Source organism: Sciurus carolinensis, chromosome 4 (genome assembly GCF_902686445.1).
Source record: "Sciurus carolinensis chromosome 4, mSciCar1.2, whole genome shotgun sequence".
Lineage (NCBI taxonomy): Eukaryota > Metazoa > Chordata > Mammalia > Rodentia > Sciuridae > Sciurus > Sciurus carolinensis.
In genome coordinates, this window is record NC_062216.1 from 151160504 (window position 1) to 151177912 (window position 17409).

The window sequence follows — 17409 nt, forward strand, 5'->3', positions numbered from 1 at the left end:
GTTATTAATTAGAGCTTCTGTTTGGATATTTATTTCACAGTACTGGGGATTGAACACAGGGTCTCTCACCAACTAAGCAATGACCTATATCCCTAGTTCTTTTTAAAATTTCCTTTTGTGACAAGGTTTTGCCCAGGCTGACCTTGAATTTTCAATCCTTCTGCCTTAGCCTCTAGTAGCTGGGATCACAAGTGTACCCCATCACTGCCTGCTATTAAGAGCTTTTTGTAATCCCTGCTTTTAGTATAGTTTTCTTCTCTTGACTAATTGACAAAGTGTTACTAAATTAATATTCAAAAAATTCTTAATAGGCTTCTCACTCAAAAGCTCATGAGACCTGGGGTTGTGGCTCAGCGGTGGAGCACTTGCCTACTAGCATGTGTGAGGCAATGGGTTCAATTCTTAGCACAATAAATAAATAAATAAGTAAACAAATAAGTGTATGCTTGTTGACAACAACAAAAAATTTTTTAAAAAATTTTTTTAAAAAGCTCATGAGACAAACATTCCAACTTATTAAGGTCCTACACAATTAGCCCCAATCTACCTTCAGTCTCATTTGATAACCATCTGACAAGAATATCCAGGTAAAAGGGCCCACAACAAATACACACATTATACTTTTGTTCAGGCAGATTTTTGGGGTTTGTGAATACTACACCTAACACAGGCTACAGTCATTAACTGTTCTCTATTTTTAGGATGAGTGAATATGAATAGGCTTAAATGTAACAGGCAGATTAAATATTGGAAAGAACTTCCTGAATCAAAAGTAATGAGCCCTGGACTACATTTGCAAATAAGTTTTTCAAATTTTGTCCTCTATGGATATTTAAGAATTTTGGAAAACTATTTGCCTATTTGTGCAAGTCTTACCTAAGTAAGAATGAATTTGTACCTGTTAAACATTAAACACAATAAATTACATATAACATTTTCAGTTCTCCAGTTTTAGTACTCATCAATTACTTAATGGTAATTTTGGGAAATATTTATAGTAGTCCTCCAAATAGTTATCTAGTGTCACAGATAAAATGGTCTCATAAATAATTCTTTTTCTGGTCTTCAAAAATGGTTCTGCCATTCTATATTCAGGGTTACAAAGAAAGAACTATTTTCTATACTAATTAGAAGGAGGTTTCTAGCTGACAACAAAAAAATTTAACTCAATTATCTTGAATACTATGGAAAATGTACTATCTCTTATACCAAGAAATCTGGAGAAAATCTAACAATAGAAGATTAGGCAATATGCATCAAGTCTCCCACTCAGGACAATAAGAAAAGCTGGATACACATTTTAGATATCTGTTTGCAGGTACTAGAAAACAAGAGTATATATTTACTGAGATGGGCCAGGAAAGAATGAAGATACAAAAAGATGAAACTAGTTCGGTATCTGGGACCATCTTATCCCTGGAGGCACCTGCCAGATGCAGAGCAGGTAAATAGGAGATTCAATACCTCCTGACAGCCTTCAAATTCAAAGAAAGACTAAGGAACAGTAATGAGTGGGGAAAGTCCTGGTGAACATCATTTGTTTGGGCTACAAACTTTAAGGGTTGCCTCTTAGGAGTAATCTTAGGCAATTCAGAAGGAAGATCTTAGACTAGGCCTCAAATTGTTTTTAAAAAACAATCCATCATTTGTTCTAATGGTTCTTATTGGTAGTGTCACCTGTCTGATGTATCTGTTTCTGGAGTATGTCTGCAACCCTCATCTTGGTCTTTTTTACCATTTTCAGTCTCTCATGATCTTGGAAGGACCTAGCCATCTGCACTCTTGGAGACTGCTAAAGAAGCTGGGCATGATAGCATTTCTCTGACATCTCCCATAGATCTTAGTCATGGAACCAACCCCAGCATCACCATGGAGATACAGGTGCCCCACCATGAAAGCAGTTCACAGGCAGAACCAGTTCTTATCAAAGGGTGCAAGCTCTTTATGATTGACTTGCTTGACCACATCCACTCTTTCAGAGATTTTCAACTTCCTGGACCTTTGAGGAAGGCTGCTAGAGCTCTGAAAAACTCCTGCTAACTTACATCTTTTACAGCACTTCCAGATATTGTGTAGTCTCCATGTTGCCAGCCAGGAGAAAGGTCATATCACCCATTTTTTTTTTCCCCCCTGAACCAGGGATTGAACCCAGAGGCATCACTGAGCCATATCCCCAGTCCATTTTTTATATTTATTATTTTGAGACAGGGTCTCACCAGGTTACTTTAGGGCCTAAGTTGCTGAGGCTGGCTTTGAACTTGCAATCCTCCTGCCTAAGCCTCCCCCACCACTGGGAATATAGGCATGTGCCACTGTGCCTGGCAACAACTCTTCTTAGATCCAAAAAAGAGATGAGGTCATAAGACAAACCAGTATCCCCAAAACTGGAGAGAATGACAGGCTAATATAGAAAATCACAACATACCAAAGCAAAAACCCACAAGCTACAATCTTCCCAGGCAAAGTTATAACTGACCAAATGCTGAAAGGTCACTGTAATTCTCAGAGTTAAAAACTACACAGGTACCCAGTTACCATGGGGCTCCCACACTTTTTTGAATTTTATCTCCTGGAGCTAATCAGTTTCTCACAATGAATACTAGAGAAAAACCTCCTCATAGCAAAGGGAAAGGAAATACAACTATTTAAAATGCTCTAGAACATTCTGATCTTAACAATTTCTTCCCTCAAGAGATACTCTTAAACTAGAGCCTGATGTGCTGGGGGTTATCAGAGCCTAAGTAACCCGGAGAAGCAGAAATACTCAAATCTAGCACCCTCTAATTAGTCTCTCTCACTTAAGGGAGAGTATGTGCAAACTGAAAGCCACTAATAAAGTTCACAGTCAAGCAGCACAAGTTCCCCAAAAGACTGAGATCCTAATCATATAACTTTTAGAACACTTCCCTTCTCATTACAACTTATGAAAGTATATAACATAAGGACCTTACCAACAAAATAATTGAATTTCTCCCCCTTGTCCCTTATATCATTGTTGTCACGTATTATACTACATAAGTAACTTATAACAAAATAATTCTTATTCCTCCTGTCTGTTGTATCATTGTGGTATATGTAAGTATGTGTAGGTATATATATATGACTATAAACACACACACAGTATATATGTATAGGCATGGAGAAGAAAAAACAATAAAAAAAAGGACAACAAATTGAAAACAGTAGCAAATATGGCAACACTAATTCAACTCTGTCAATAATTACTTTAAATGTCAATGATCTCAATATACCAATTAAAGACAGAGATTGCAGAGTGGATTAAAAACAAGACCTGGTTGCAATTTTACTTAGTCATGAAGAATGAAATTATGTCATTTTCTGGAAAACAGATCCAAGCAGAGAACATCATGCTAAGCAAAATAAGACAAACTCAGAAAGTCAAGGGTAAAATGTTTTCCCTCAAAGTGCAGGTGCTAAAGATAAATTAGGATTTTTTTTTTTTTAAAGGGGAGAATCTCATGAAAATACAAAGGAAAACAATGGCATAGAGGAAAGAGATTATAGGGAGGAAGGAGGGATAGGAAAAGGGAGAAACTACAGAATGAAATTAACCAAATTATGCTATGTGCCTGTATGTATATATCACAATTAACTCCACTTTTATGTACCAATTTAAAAAAACAATAAAAAGGAAGACAAATAAGTTAGAGAAATGGGGATCAGTGGAAGGGAGAAGAAGGGTTTGTTTAGCACTGGGGATTTAAATGGAGCAAATTGTGTTATATGCATTCCTGAATACGTCAAAATGAACCCCACAATCATGTAAAACTGTAACGCACTAAGAAAAACAAAATAAGAAGAAGAAGAAAAGAGGAGGAGGAGGAGCCAACTAAGTACATTCGGTCTACAAGAAACCCACTTTATAAAGACACACATATACAATAAGTAAATAGACATAGATGTATCAGCAGGAGTCAGGCACAGTTGTGCATGCCCGTAATCCTAGCTGCTCAGGAGGCCGAAGCAGGAGGATCTTGAGTTTGGAGCCATTCTAGGGAGCTAAGCGAGATCCTGTACCAAAATAAAATTTTATAAAAGACTAAGGATGTTAACTCAGAGGCAGAATCCTTGCCTAGCATGTGCAGAGCCCTGGGTGAAGGGAAGGGAAGAAAAGGGAAAGGAAGAGAAAAGGCAAAGAAAGGAAGAATGTTATGGGCTAATCGCCTGTATACCTCCCAAGTACTGAAAACTTAGCACCAGAGTAACACTATTAGGAGGTGGGGTCTTTGTGGGGTGATGAGGTCACAGGGACAGAACCCTCATTACAGGATTACTGCCCTTATGAATGAGGCCCAAGAAAGTTCTGTGGTCCTCCTGCTATGTGAAGACAATAAAAAAGATAACTACTTACAAACCAATAGATAGGTACTCACCAGATAGACAATTACCATTAAGGTTTGCCAAAATCTTGATCTTAGACTTCCCAGTCTTCAGAACAATAAGAAATAAATTTCTCTTGTTTATAAGCCACCCAGTCTATAAGACTTTTCTTATAGCAGTGCAAGCCAATTTAGATAATTCTGAGGTGAGTACAATGGCACATGCCTAATCCCAGCCACATAAGAGGCTGAGGCAGGAGAATCATAAACTCAAGGCCAACCTAGGCAATTCAGTCAAAACCTGTCTAAAAATAAAATGTAAAAAGGGCTGGAGATGTAGCTCAGTGGTAGCCCTTGCCTAGCATGTGCAAAGCCCTGGTTTCAATGTCCAGTACAAAAAAAGAATTTTGAACAGAATACTTCAGGAAAGTCTCAGGGATAAAAGGAACAATGCCTAACGACACAGCGTCATAAGGCAAAAACTAACAAAACTGCAAGGATAAAGAGATGAATTTGCTATTATAGACTGAGATTTCAATGACACCAATTAGAAATGGACAGATTCATCACATAGAAAAACTGCAATTACTCAGTGAAACTCACCAATACCATCAACCAACTTCATATAATGGACATTTACAGACTACTTCCCCAACAGTAGAATAGGCTTTCTTCTCAAGCATACATGGAACATTCACTAAAACAGGCCACATTCTAGGCCATAAAACACAACTTAAAATTTTTTTTAAATAATTATACAGTGTTGATTCTGAGAACACATGGGAATTACACGAACCGTCAACAACAAAGATATCTGGAAAATCTGAAAATACCCACGTATTAAGCAATATGCTTCTAAGTAACTTATAGGTCAAAGAAGAAATTATAAGATATTTTAAAATGTTTTTAACTAAATGAAAATGAAAACCCAATTTATCAAATTTGTGGGATGCAGTAAAAGCATTGCTTAAGAAAGAAATTTAAGCTTTGAATAAAAGGAATAACCAAAATTAATCATCTAAGTCTCTATTGTAGGAAGCTAGCAAAAGAAAAGCAAAATCCAAAAACAGAAGAAAAGCATATCAAGTTCAAAAACAAAAGAAAAAATGATGAAAATTAGAGAGGAAACTGAGAAAAGGAAATCAACAGAGAAAAAAAAAATCAATAAAACTAGAGCTGATTCTTTAAAAAGATAAAATTTTAGCCTGTCCAAGAAAAAAAGGAAAGTACACAAATTATTAACAACAGAAATGAGGAGACATCACTACAGCTTCCATAATTTTTGTCTGTTTGGTTGGTTTTGGTTTTTTAAGAGGAGGAATGGTTTATTTGGGCTCGTGGTTTTAAAGGTTCAATCAATGGTAGAATGACTCCATAGCTCTGGGCCAAAGGTAAGGCAGAACATCATGACTTAAGGGTGTCATGGAGGAAAGCTACTCAGGACATGGCAATCAGGGAGCAGAGACAGCTCTACTTACCAAGGACAAAATATAAAACCCCAAAGGCACACCCACAGTGACCTACTTCTTCCAGTCACATCCTACCTGCCTACAATTACAGTTGCCTACCTGGTTAATAAATGAGTAACCTAACCTCATGGATGAGGTTAAACCTCTCATAACCTAATCATGTAACCTCCGAACATTCTTGCATCATCTCACACATAAGTTTTACGAGGATGTTATGGTTTGGATGTGAGGTGTCCCCCCAAAAGCTCACATATGAGACAATGCAAGAAGGTTCAGAAGAGAAATGATTGGGTTGAGAGTCTTAACCCAATCAGTGATTTAATCCCTTAATGGGGATTAACTGAGTGGTAAGGTATGGCTGGGGGCAGTGGGAACAGGGGTGTGGCTTTGGGTTATATATTCGTATCTGGCAATTGGAGACCTCTTTATCTGCTTTCCGATCACCATGTGAGCTGCTTCTCTCTGCCCTACTCTTTGGCCACTCACTTTGAGCCCTGAGGAATGGAGTCAATCACTTACGAACTGAGACCTCTGAAACCATAAGCCCTCAAACAAATTTTTTCTCCTCTACAATCGATCTAGTCAGATCCTTTTAGTCACAGCAGTGAGAAAGCTGACTAAAATAGGGGACATCACACTTTCAAACCATAAGATTCCACCACAGGCCCCCAAAAGTCTCATGGATTTTTTTTTAAAAAGAAATACAATTAATAATTCCATGACCACAAATTTAATAAATAAATGAAATGGTCAGTTATATGAAAGACAACATGCAAAACTTCAAAGAAAAAAATAGACAAACTAAGTCTACATATGTTAAAGAATTGAGTCAATAATTAATAACCAAACAAATCAAAAAGTACCAGGACCAGATGGGCTTGACAATGAATTTTACCAAAGATTATGGAAGAAATTATACAAACTCTATTATCTTTTTCAGAATATATAAGAGGGAATGCTTCCTAACTCATTCGATAATAACAGGATTGTGACAGATCCAAGATGGCAGACTAGAGGGAGGTTGCGTTCCTTGTCGCCCCATAACTCCGGTTTCAAGCAAAGGATATCTGTTTCTTGGTAAGGCAGTTTTTGCTGCTTATTGATCCCCTGTTGTTTACCCCATTTGTCTGCTATGATGACCTGCAGTCAGTCAGCATATCGACGCCTTTTTTGAGTGCAGATTGCTTACTGTCAGGCGCCTATCATCTGCCATTTGCCTGCCTCTTGCAGGTTCATCACCTGCCTTACACCTATCCATCACCCAACGCACGATTGTCCGACAACAGTCAGTAAACTGATCGCCGACCACCAGTGGAGCACCAGCTGCCTGCTGTCGCCTGGAAGTTTACTGTTACAGTAAACTTCAGGTACCTGCAGTTTACCTGCAGTACCTGCAGGTTTGATTACATGTGGCTGCCGCCATTTTGAGATAACAGCCAGGCCCCATAGGACCCCTGGCCAGACTGACTGAGCCCAGTCTCCAGGATCCCTCAGCCTGACCGATCACTCCCTGCCTCTGGGGCCCTCACATCAACTGACTGATCCCTGCCGCCAGGACCCCCAGACCAACTGACTGCGCCCTATCACCAGGACCCCAGACTGACCAATTGCACCCAGCATCCAGGATCCCACAACCACACCAAACACACCGGACCTCCAGGACCCCTGCCTGATCAACCACACCCCGCCACCAGGACCTCCAGCTGACCATGGCCACACCCTGAGCTGCAGCTCCCCATTTGCCAACACATTTGGAAGCCAGAGCGGCCATCTTGGATAATCCTGGAAGCTGGAGCTCTGATCTTTAGGTGGGGCAAATCCCATCCTGAGATGCCTGCTGGAGACTTGAAGCTCAATGTCAGGTACCTCTCATGCATCAGGCTACTGAAGACTGGGAGGTTTCATTAATATATGACTGTTATACTGAAGATTTTCTTTTTTCTCCTTATTGAAAAATTTTAAGTTTATATTTCTTTACCTTTCTTGCTCTCTTTTCCTTTTGTTTACCTGTTCCCTCAGAGTCTCTTTCTCCCTTTTTTGCATGCTAACATCCAATTTCTTTTGATTACACTCTCACTCTTTCTATTATCTAGAACTTCTGTATATTCTTTTCTTATCCCATTAACAGCCACATTCTACATCCCTCTGCATCCTCTTTGTCCTCCATTCGAAACTGCAGACCTTATTGCAAATCTGTTTGTTTTACTGAGGATAATATTTGAACTCATTCTGTTTATTATGACAATTTTGTTATTGTCCTCATAGGGGCTATTTGGTCTAGGATTGCATAGTGCCTGAATTGGGCACTGCTAATATTGATCTCCCCTTAAAGAAAAGGTTTTGGAAACCTATAGGGCCACTATAAGGGGGAAATCTGCAATACCCCAGATCTGCACTGCTAGAGGGGAAGATACCTGAACAACACGAAAAAACAAGGGAAGAAAATGATCCAAACAAATCTAGATTCTATATTAATAGAATCCAATGACGGTATGTTAGAAGAAATGTCAGAAAAAGACTTCAGATTATACTTGATTAAGATGATTCATGAAGCAAAGGATGAGATAAGAGAGCAAATGCAGGCAATGAATGATAATACCAATAAGCTGAAAGAGCACCTGCAGGAAGCAAAAGATCACTTCAACAAAGAGATAGAGATTCTCAAAAAAAAAAAAAAAAAAAAAAAAAAAGGAAATCCATGAAATGAAGGAAACAATAAACCAAATAAAAAACTCAATGGAAAGCATCACCAAAAGACCAGACCACTTGGAAGACAGAACCTCAGACAATGAAGACAAAATATTTAATCTTGAAAATAAAGTTGCCCAAACAGATAAGATGGTAAGAAATCATGAGCAGAATCTCCAAGAACTATGGGACAGCATGAAAAGACCAAATTTAAGAATTATTGGGATTGAGGAAGGCAAAGAGATACAAACCAAAGTAATGAACAACCTATTCAGTGAAATAATAACAGAAAATTTCCCAAACCTGAAGAATGAAATGGAAAATCAAATACAAGAGGTTTACAGAACACAAATGCACAAAATCACAACAGATCCACACCAAGGCACATTATAATGAAAATGCCTAACATTCAAAATAAAGATAGGATTTTGAAGGCCACGAGAGAAAAGCATCAGATTACATGTAGGGGGAGACCAATACGGATAGCAGCTGACTTCTCAACCCAGACTCTAAAAGCTAGAAGGGCCTGGAACAACATATTTCAAGCTCTGAAAGAACATGGTTGCCAACCAAGAATCCTATACCCAGCAAAACTAACCTTCAGATTTGAAGATGAAATAAAATCCTTCCATGATAAACAAAAGTTAAAAGAATTTACAAATAGAAAGCCTGCACTACAGAATGTTCTCAACAAAATATTCCATGAGGAGGAAATGAAAAACAACAAGGTAGGTCAGCAAAGGAAGGAACTACCTTAGAGAAAAACCACTCAAAGGAGAAACCAAGCCAAGTTAAAAACCAAAAATAAGCCCAAATGACTGGGAATACAAAACATATCTCAATAATAACCCTGAATGTTAATGGCCTAAACTCATCAATCAAAAGACATGGACTGGCAGAATGGATTAAAAAGAAAGACACAACAATATGCTGCCTACAAGAGACTCATCTCAAAGAAAAAGACATTCACAGACTAAAGGTGAAAGGATGGGAAAAAAACCTACCACGCACATGGACTCAGTAAAAAAGTGGGGGTTTCCATCCTTATATCAGAGAAAGTGAACTTCAAGCCAATGTTAGTGAGAAGGGATAAAGAAGGACAATTCATACTGCTTAAGGGAACCATAAATCAGGAAGACTTAACGATAGTAAATATTTATGCCCCAACAATGGTGCATCCCTGTACATCAAACAAATCCTTCTCAATTTCAGGAATCACATAGACCACAACGCAATAATTCTGTGTGACTTTAATACACCGCTGTCACCACTAGATAGATCTTCCAAACAAAAACCTACCAAAGAAACTATAGAACTCAATAACACAATCAATAACCTAGATTTAATAGACATATATAGAATATTCCAACCATCAACGAGCGGATTCACTTTCTTCTCAGCAGCACATGGAACCTTCTCGAAAATAGACCATATGTTATGCCACAAAGCAGCCCTTAGGAAATGCAAAAAAGTAGAGCTACTGCCTTGTGTTCTATCAGATCATAATGGACTGAGAATAGAAATCAATGACAAAATAAAAAACAAATTACTCCAACACCTGTAGACTAAATAATATGCTATTGAATGAAACATGGATAACAGAAAACATCAGGGAGGAGATTAAAAAATTCTTAGAGGTCAATGAGAACGACGATACAACATATCAAAATCTCTGGGACACGATGAAAGCGGTACTAAGAGGAAAATTCATTGCATGGAGTGCATTCCAGAAAAGAATGAAAAGTAAACAGCTAAATGACCTAACATTACAGCTCAAAGCCTAGAAAAAGAACAGAAAAACAGCAAAAGTAGTAGAAGACAGGACATAATTAAAATCAGAGCTGAAATCAATGAAATTGAAACAAAAGAAACAATTCAAAAAATTGACAAAACAAAAAGTTGGTTCTTTGAGAAAGTAAACAAAATAGACAAAATCTTAGCCACACTAAGAGGAGAGAGAAAACTCAAATTACTAAAATTCGTGATGAAAATGGAAATATCATGACAGACACCACTGAGATACAGAACATAATGAGAAGCTACTTTGAAAATCTGTATTCCAACAAAATAGAAACTACTGAAGACACTGACAAATTTCTAGAGACATATGCTCCTCCTCCCAAACTGAACCAGGAGGACATACACAATTTAAACAGATCAACATCAAGCAATGAAATAGAAGAAGCCATTAAAAACCTACCATCCAAGAAAAGCCCAGGACCAGACGGATTCTCAGCCAAGTTCTACAAGACCTTCAAAGACATTCCAATACTTCTCAAGGTATTCCAGGAAATAGGAGGGTACCCTACCAAACTCATTCTATGAAGCTAATATCACCCTCCTACCCAAACCAGGAAAAGACACATCAAGGAAAGAAAATTTTAGACCAATATCCTTGATGAATATAGATGCAAAGTTCCTTAACAAAATATTGGCAAACTGTATCCAAAAACATATTAAGAAAATCATGCACCACAATAAAGTGAGGTTCATCCCTGGAATGCAAGGATGGTTTAACATCCATAAATCAATAAACGTAATCCATCATGTCAACAGACTTAAGGATAAGAATCATGTGGTTATTTCAATTGACGCAGAAAATGCGTTCAACAAAATACACCACCCCTTCATGCTCAAAACACTAGAAAAAATAGGGATAGTAGGAACATACCTGAACATTGTAAAGGCTACTTATGCTAAGCCCATGGCCAACATCATTCTTTATGGAGGAAAAACTGAAACCATTCCCTTTAAAAATGGGAACCAGTCAGGGATGTCCTCTTTCACCACTTCTATTCAACATTGTCCTTGAAACTCTAGCCAGAGCTATTAGGCAGACCAAAGAAATGAAAGGGATATGAATAGGAAAAGAGGAACTTAAGCTGTCACTATTTGCTGATGACATGATTCTATATTTAAGAGGATCCAAAAAACTCCTCCAAAAAACTTCTAGACCTCATCAATGAATTCAGCAAAATAGCAGGCTATAAAATCAACACACATAAATCTAAAGCAAATGACAAAACATCTGAAAGGGAAATGAGGAAAACAACTTCATTTGCAATAGCCTCAAAAAAAATAAAATACTTGGGAATCAATCTAACCAAAGAGGTAAAAGATCTCTACAATGAAAACTATAAAACATTGAAGAAAGAAATTGAGGAAGACCTTAGAAGATGGAAAGATCTCCCAAGTTCTTGGATAGGCAGAATTAATATTGTCAAAATGGCCATACTACCAAAAGTGCTATACAGATTCAATGCAATTCCAATTAAAATCCCAATGATGTACCTTACAGAAATAGAGCAAGCAATCGTGAAATTCATCTGGAAGAATAAGAAACCCAGAATAACTAAAGCAATCCTTAGCAGGAAGAATGCAACAGGGGGTATCACAATACCAGAACTTCAACTATACGACACAGCAATAGTAACAAAAACAGCATGGTATTGGCACCAAAATAGACAGGTAGATCAATGGTACATAATAGAGGACATGGACACAAACCCAAATAAATACAATTTTCTCATACTAGACGAAGGTGCCAAAAATATGCAATGGAGAAAAGAGCCTCTTCAACAAATGGTGCTGGGAAAACTGGAAATACATATGCAACAGAATGAAACTAAACCCCTATCTCTCACCCTGCACAAAAATCAACTCACAATGGATCAAGGACCTTGAAATCAGGCCAGAGACCCTGCCTCTTACAGAAGAAAAAGTAGGTCCAAATCTTCAACTTGTTGGCTTAGGATCAGACTTCCTTAACAGGACTCCCATAGCACAAGAAATAAAGCAAGAATCAATAACTGGGACAAATTCAAACTAAATAGCTTTCTCTCAGCAAAGGAAACTATCGGCAATGTGAAGAGAGAGCCTACAGAGTGGGAGAATATCTTTGCCAATCATACTTCAGATAGAGCACTAATTTTCAGAATATATAAAGAACTCAAAAAACTCTACACAAAGAATACAAATAACCCAATCAACAAATGGGCTAAGGATATGAATAGACACTTCACAGAAGAAGATCTACAAGCAATCAACAAACATATGAAAAAGTGTTCACCATCTTTAGTAATAAGAGAAATGCAAATCAAAACTACTCTAAGATTCCATCTCACCCCAATTAGAATGGCGATTATCAAGAATACAAGCAACAATAGGTGTTGGAGAGGATGTGGGGGAAAAGGTACACTCATACATTGCTGGTGGGGTTACAAATTAGTTCAGCCACTCTGGAAAGCAGTGTGGAGATTCCTTAGAAAACTTGGAATGGAACCACCATTTGACCAAGCTATCCCACTCCTCGGCCTATACCCAAAGGACTTAAAATCAGCATACTACAGAGATATAGCCACATCAATGTTCATAGCTGCTGAATTCACAATAGCCAGATTGTGGAACCAACCTAGATGTCCTTCAACTGATGAATGAAAGAAACTGTGGTATATATATATACAATGGAATATTACTCAGCTATAAAGAATAATAAAATTATGGCATTTGCAGGCAAATGGATGAAATTGGAGAATATCATGCTAAGTGAGATAAGCCAATCTCAAAAACCAAAGGACGAATGATCTCGCTGATAAGTAGATGATGACACATAATGGGGGGTAGGAGGGGGGCAAGAATGGAGGAAGGAGGGACTGTATAGAGGGAAAAGAGGGGTGGGAGGGGTGGGGGGAAGGAAAAGATAACAGAATGAATCAAACATCATTACCCTATGTAAATGTATGATTACGCAAATAGTATGCCGTTACTCCATGTACAAACAGAAACAACATGTATCCCATTTGTTTACAATAAAAATAAATTTTTTTTAAAAAAGCCATAAAATATCATCTCATACTTGAATTACCATATAGCATACTACAAAGAGCTTAAACTACATTCTGAATTGTGTTATTAAACAGTTGTAATTTGTTTAGGAAGATCTAAATAAAATCATAACCATAGAGTAGTTAAAAAAAAAAAAAAGAACAGGATTGCTCTAACACCAAAATCAGAGAAAGGTACAACAAGAAATTTATAGACCAGTATGTCTCATGAAAACAAACACAAAAATTCTTAAAATGTCAGCAAACCAAACACAACAATGTATAAGAAAATTATATACCACAACCAAGCAGAATTTATCCCAGGTATACAAAGTCAGTTCAACACTTAAAAATCAATCAATGCAATCACATCGACAGATTAAATCATGTGATCTTATCACGAACATAAAAAGCAAGCAACAAAATCCAATATCCACATGTACTAAAAATTATCAGTAAAGGAGGAATACAGGGGAACTTTCTCAACATGATAAAGAACAATTACAAAAAAATCTACAGCTATTATATGTAACAGTGAGACACTCAAAGATTCCCCACTAATATCAGAAATAAGGTAATAAATGTTCTCCTCATTACTACTTTTCAACATCACTCTGGAAGTCCTAGCTAATGCAATAAGACAATAAAAGGCATAGAGATGGGGAAGAATGAAATAAGAGTGTATTTTTCATAGATGACATCATCTTCTATGTCGAAAATCTGAAAGAAAAAAGACAAAAATAAGTAAATAAAGAAAAAGGAAGAAAACTCCTAGAACTAATGAGCATTACAGCAGACTGCAGGATTCAAGGTTAATATATAGAAGTTGCTTTCCAATATATCAACAATGAACAACAGAATTTCAAATGAAAAACAAATTATTTATATTAGCACCCCCAAAATGGAGATGATTAGGTTGAAATCTCATCATACATACACACAAACACACACACACACACACACACGATTGATATGGGGAAAACTATAAAACTCTAATGAAAGAAATCAGAGAAGTAAAAACATGGAGATATTCCATGTTCATGGATAGGAAGACTCAATATTATCAAGATGTTAATTTATCCTACGTTGATCTATGGATTCAACACAATACAATTCAAAATCTCAGCAAGTTATTTAGTGGATATTACAACAAAAAAAATTCTTTGATTTATATGGAGAGTCAGGTACAGTGGTGTGCACCTAATCCCAGATACTTGAGAAGCTAAGACAGAAGGATCATGAGTTTGAAGCCAGTTTGGGCAACATAACAAGAACTTGTCTAAATAAATACATACATACATACATATATACATTCATAAATACAAACAAATAATTTATGTGGACAAAAAAAAGAATCCAAAACAGTCCTCAAAAGAGTACAGGAGAACCAAATCATAAGACTTACACTACCCAACATCAAAATTTAGTATAAATGTATAGTAAACAACACAGTATGATATTAAAAAAAGAATTAATATATCGGAGGAACAGGAGAGAGTCCAGAAACAGATTCACATAAATATAGTCAACTGATCTTTGACAAGGGGTCAACTGCAACACAATACACAAAAGACTTTTCCATAAATGGTGCTAGAACCAATGAACATGCACAAGAAAAAAAAAAAAAAAAGAATCCAGACTCAAATCTTACACCCTTCGCAAAAACACAAAATATATCATAGAGCTAAAACTAAAACCTATAAAGTCTAGAAAATAACTAGATAATCTATAGTAATGACTTTTTAGCTACAACACCAAAGGAATGATCCAATTAAAGTGAAAAACTTTTGCTCTATGAAAGACAAGAAAATAAGACAAGCCATAGACTGGGAGAAAGTATTTGCAAAACATGCATCTGAGAAAGGACTATTATCCAAAATTTTTTTTAAAAACTCTTAAAATTCAACATTAAAGAAAAATAAAAACACCAGGTTCAAAGGAACACACCTGTACCTGTAACCCCAGCAACTTGGGAAGCTAAGGCAGGAGGATTGTCAAATTCAAAGCCAGTCTCAGCAACTTAGTGAGACCCTGTCTCAAAATAAAAAGTAAAAAGGGTTGGGGATGCAGCTGTGTGGAAGATACCCTTAGATTCAATCCTTAGTAAACAAAAACAAAAACAAATTTCAGAATTTCAAAATGGGCAAGACCTGAACCAATACTTCACCAAAGAACAAATGCAGGTGGTAAATAAGCATATTTTGAAAAGATGTTCAACATCGTATGTCATTAGAGAATTGTAAACTAATACCACTACAAACCTCTTGGAATGGGAAAAATCAAACACACTGACAACACCAAATGCTGATGAAGATGAGGAGCAAAAGGAATTCTGTTCATTACCATTGGGAATGCAAAGTGGTACAGCCACTTTGGAAGACAGTTTGGCGGTTTCTTACAAAATTAAACACCCTCATATTACAAGACCTAGCAATCATGGTCCTTGGTATTTAGGTAGATGAACTGAAAACATACATACACATGAAAACCTGCATACATGTTTCCAACAGCTTTAAGTCTAACTACAAAAACTGGGAAGTTTTTGTCCCTCTATAGGTGAATGGATAAACTGTGGTGTATCCATACAATAAAATATTCAGCACTAAAAAGAAATAAACTATAGATTCATGAATAGACATGGAGGAAACCTAAATACATATTACTAAGTCAGTCAGTCTGAAAAGCTACATATAGTAAGATTCCCACTATATGATATTCTAGAAAAAAAACTACAGAGACAATTAAAAAAAAAAAAAAAAAAAACAGAAGTTACAAGAGAAGAGGAAAGGAAGGATAAAATGGTGAAGCACAAAGGATTTTTAAGGTAGTGAAACTATACTGTATGACATAATGGTAGATATATGCCTATACCAACTGTCAAAAACCATAGCATACCTACACCAAAAGGGAACCCTAATGTAAATTATGCACTTGGGTTAATAATAATATACCAATTTAGGCCTACCAATTATAACCAACTGTGTTTGTTAGCATTCCACTGTTGTGACAATAAACCTGAAAAAAATCAATTTAAAAAGAGGAAAGTTTTTTGGCTCACAATTTCAGTCCATGGTCACTTAGCTCCACTGTTTCTGGGTCCGTGAAAAGGCAAGACATGGCAGAAGGGCATGGCAGAAAAAAGCTGCTCAACCATGGCAGTCAGAAAAGGGGTGGGGGTGGAAAGAAGGGAGGAAGAAAGGAAACTAGAGTAACTGGGGACCAAACCTTCAAAACATGAGTCTTTGGGAGACATTCCAGATTCAAACTATAACACCAATGTAATACTCTAATCTAGGATATCGATATTGGGAGAAGTTGTGCAAGCATAGAAAGGCTATACAGGAACTGTCTGTACTTCCCGATCAATTTTATTGTGAACCTAAAACTGCTTTAAAAAATAAGTCTATTAAAAGAGAGATGAGGAAAGAAAGAAGGGAAAAAGGAGCACATGATGGAGACCACAGATGATCTAAAAATCTAAAGTATTTACTATCTTTTTATTTTTAATAATAAACATCTGCCAAATCCTTCTTTAGGATAACCACTAAAAATGCTAAAGGTTGGGGAAAAAATAAAATAAATCAAGCACTCTATGGCAGGTTTCTCAATCTCAGCACTACTGACATTTTAAAGCATATAAACCTGTGCTATAGCGGGCCTGTCTTGTGCACCATAGGATAGTTAGTAATATTCCTAGTCTCCACTTATTAGTTGCCTATAGCACCACTCTCCCTAGTTGTGAAATCCAAAATGTCTCCACATTTTATCATATGTGATCTATCACCCCCACCCTCTATTGAGAACCAAGGACCTAAACAAGAAGGAAGAAGTATAATTTTAGTCAGTTTTTTTACTGTGACCAAAACACCAGACAAGAACAATTCTGTAGGAGTTAAAGTTTATTTAGGGCTTACAGTTTCAGAGGTCTCAATTCACAGACAAATGGCTCATTGCTCTGAGTCACAGGTGATGCAAAACATCATGGCAGAAGAGTGTGGTAAAGGAAAGCAACTCAGGAACTAACAATCAGGAAGCAGAAAGAGCATTCCACTCACCAGGGACAAAATATATACCCCAAAGTCGCACCTA

At 36.9% G+C, this 17409-nt stretch overlaps 1 protein-coding gene across 3 annotated transcripts in view; it reads right to left on the bottom strand.

Annotated features, from left to right (window-relative positions):
• Cep83 (centrosomal protein 83) overlaps window positions 1-17409 on the bottom strand; it is a 129195-nt gene that overhangs the window by 82737 nt on the left and 29049 nt on the right. The gene's annotated exons all lie outside the window — the stretch shown is intronic.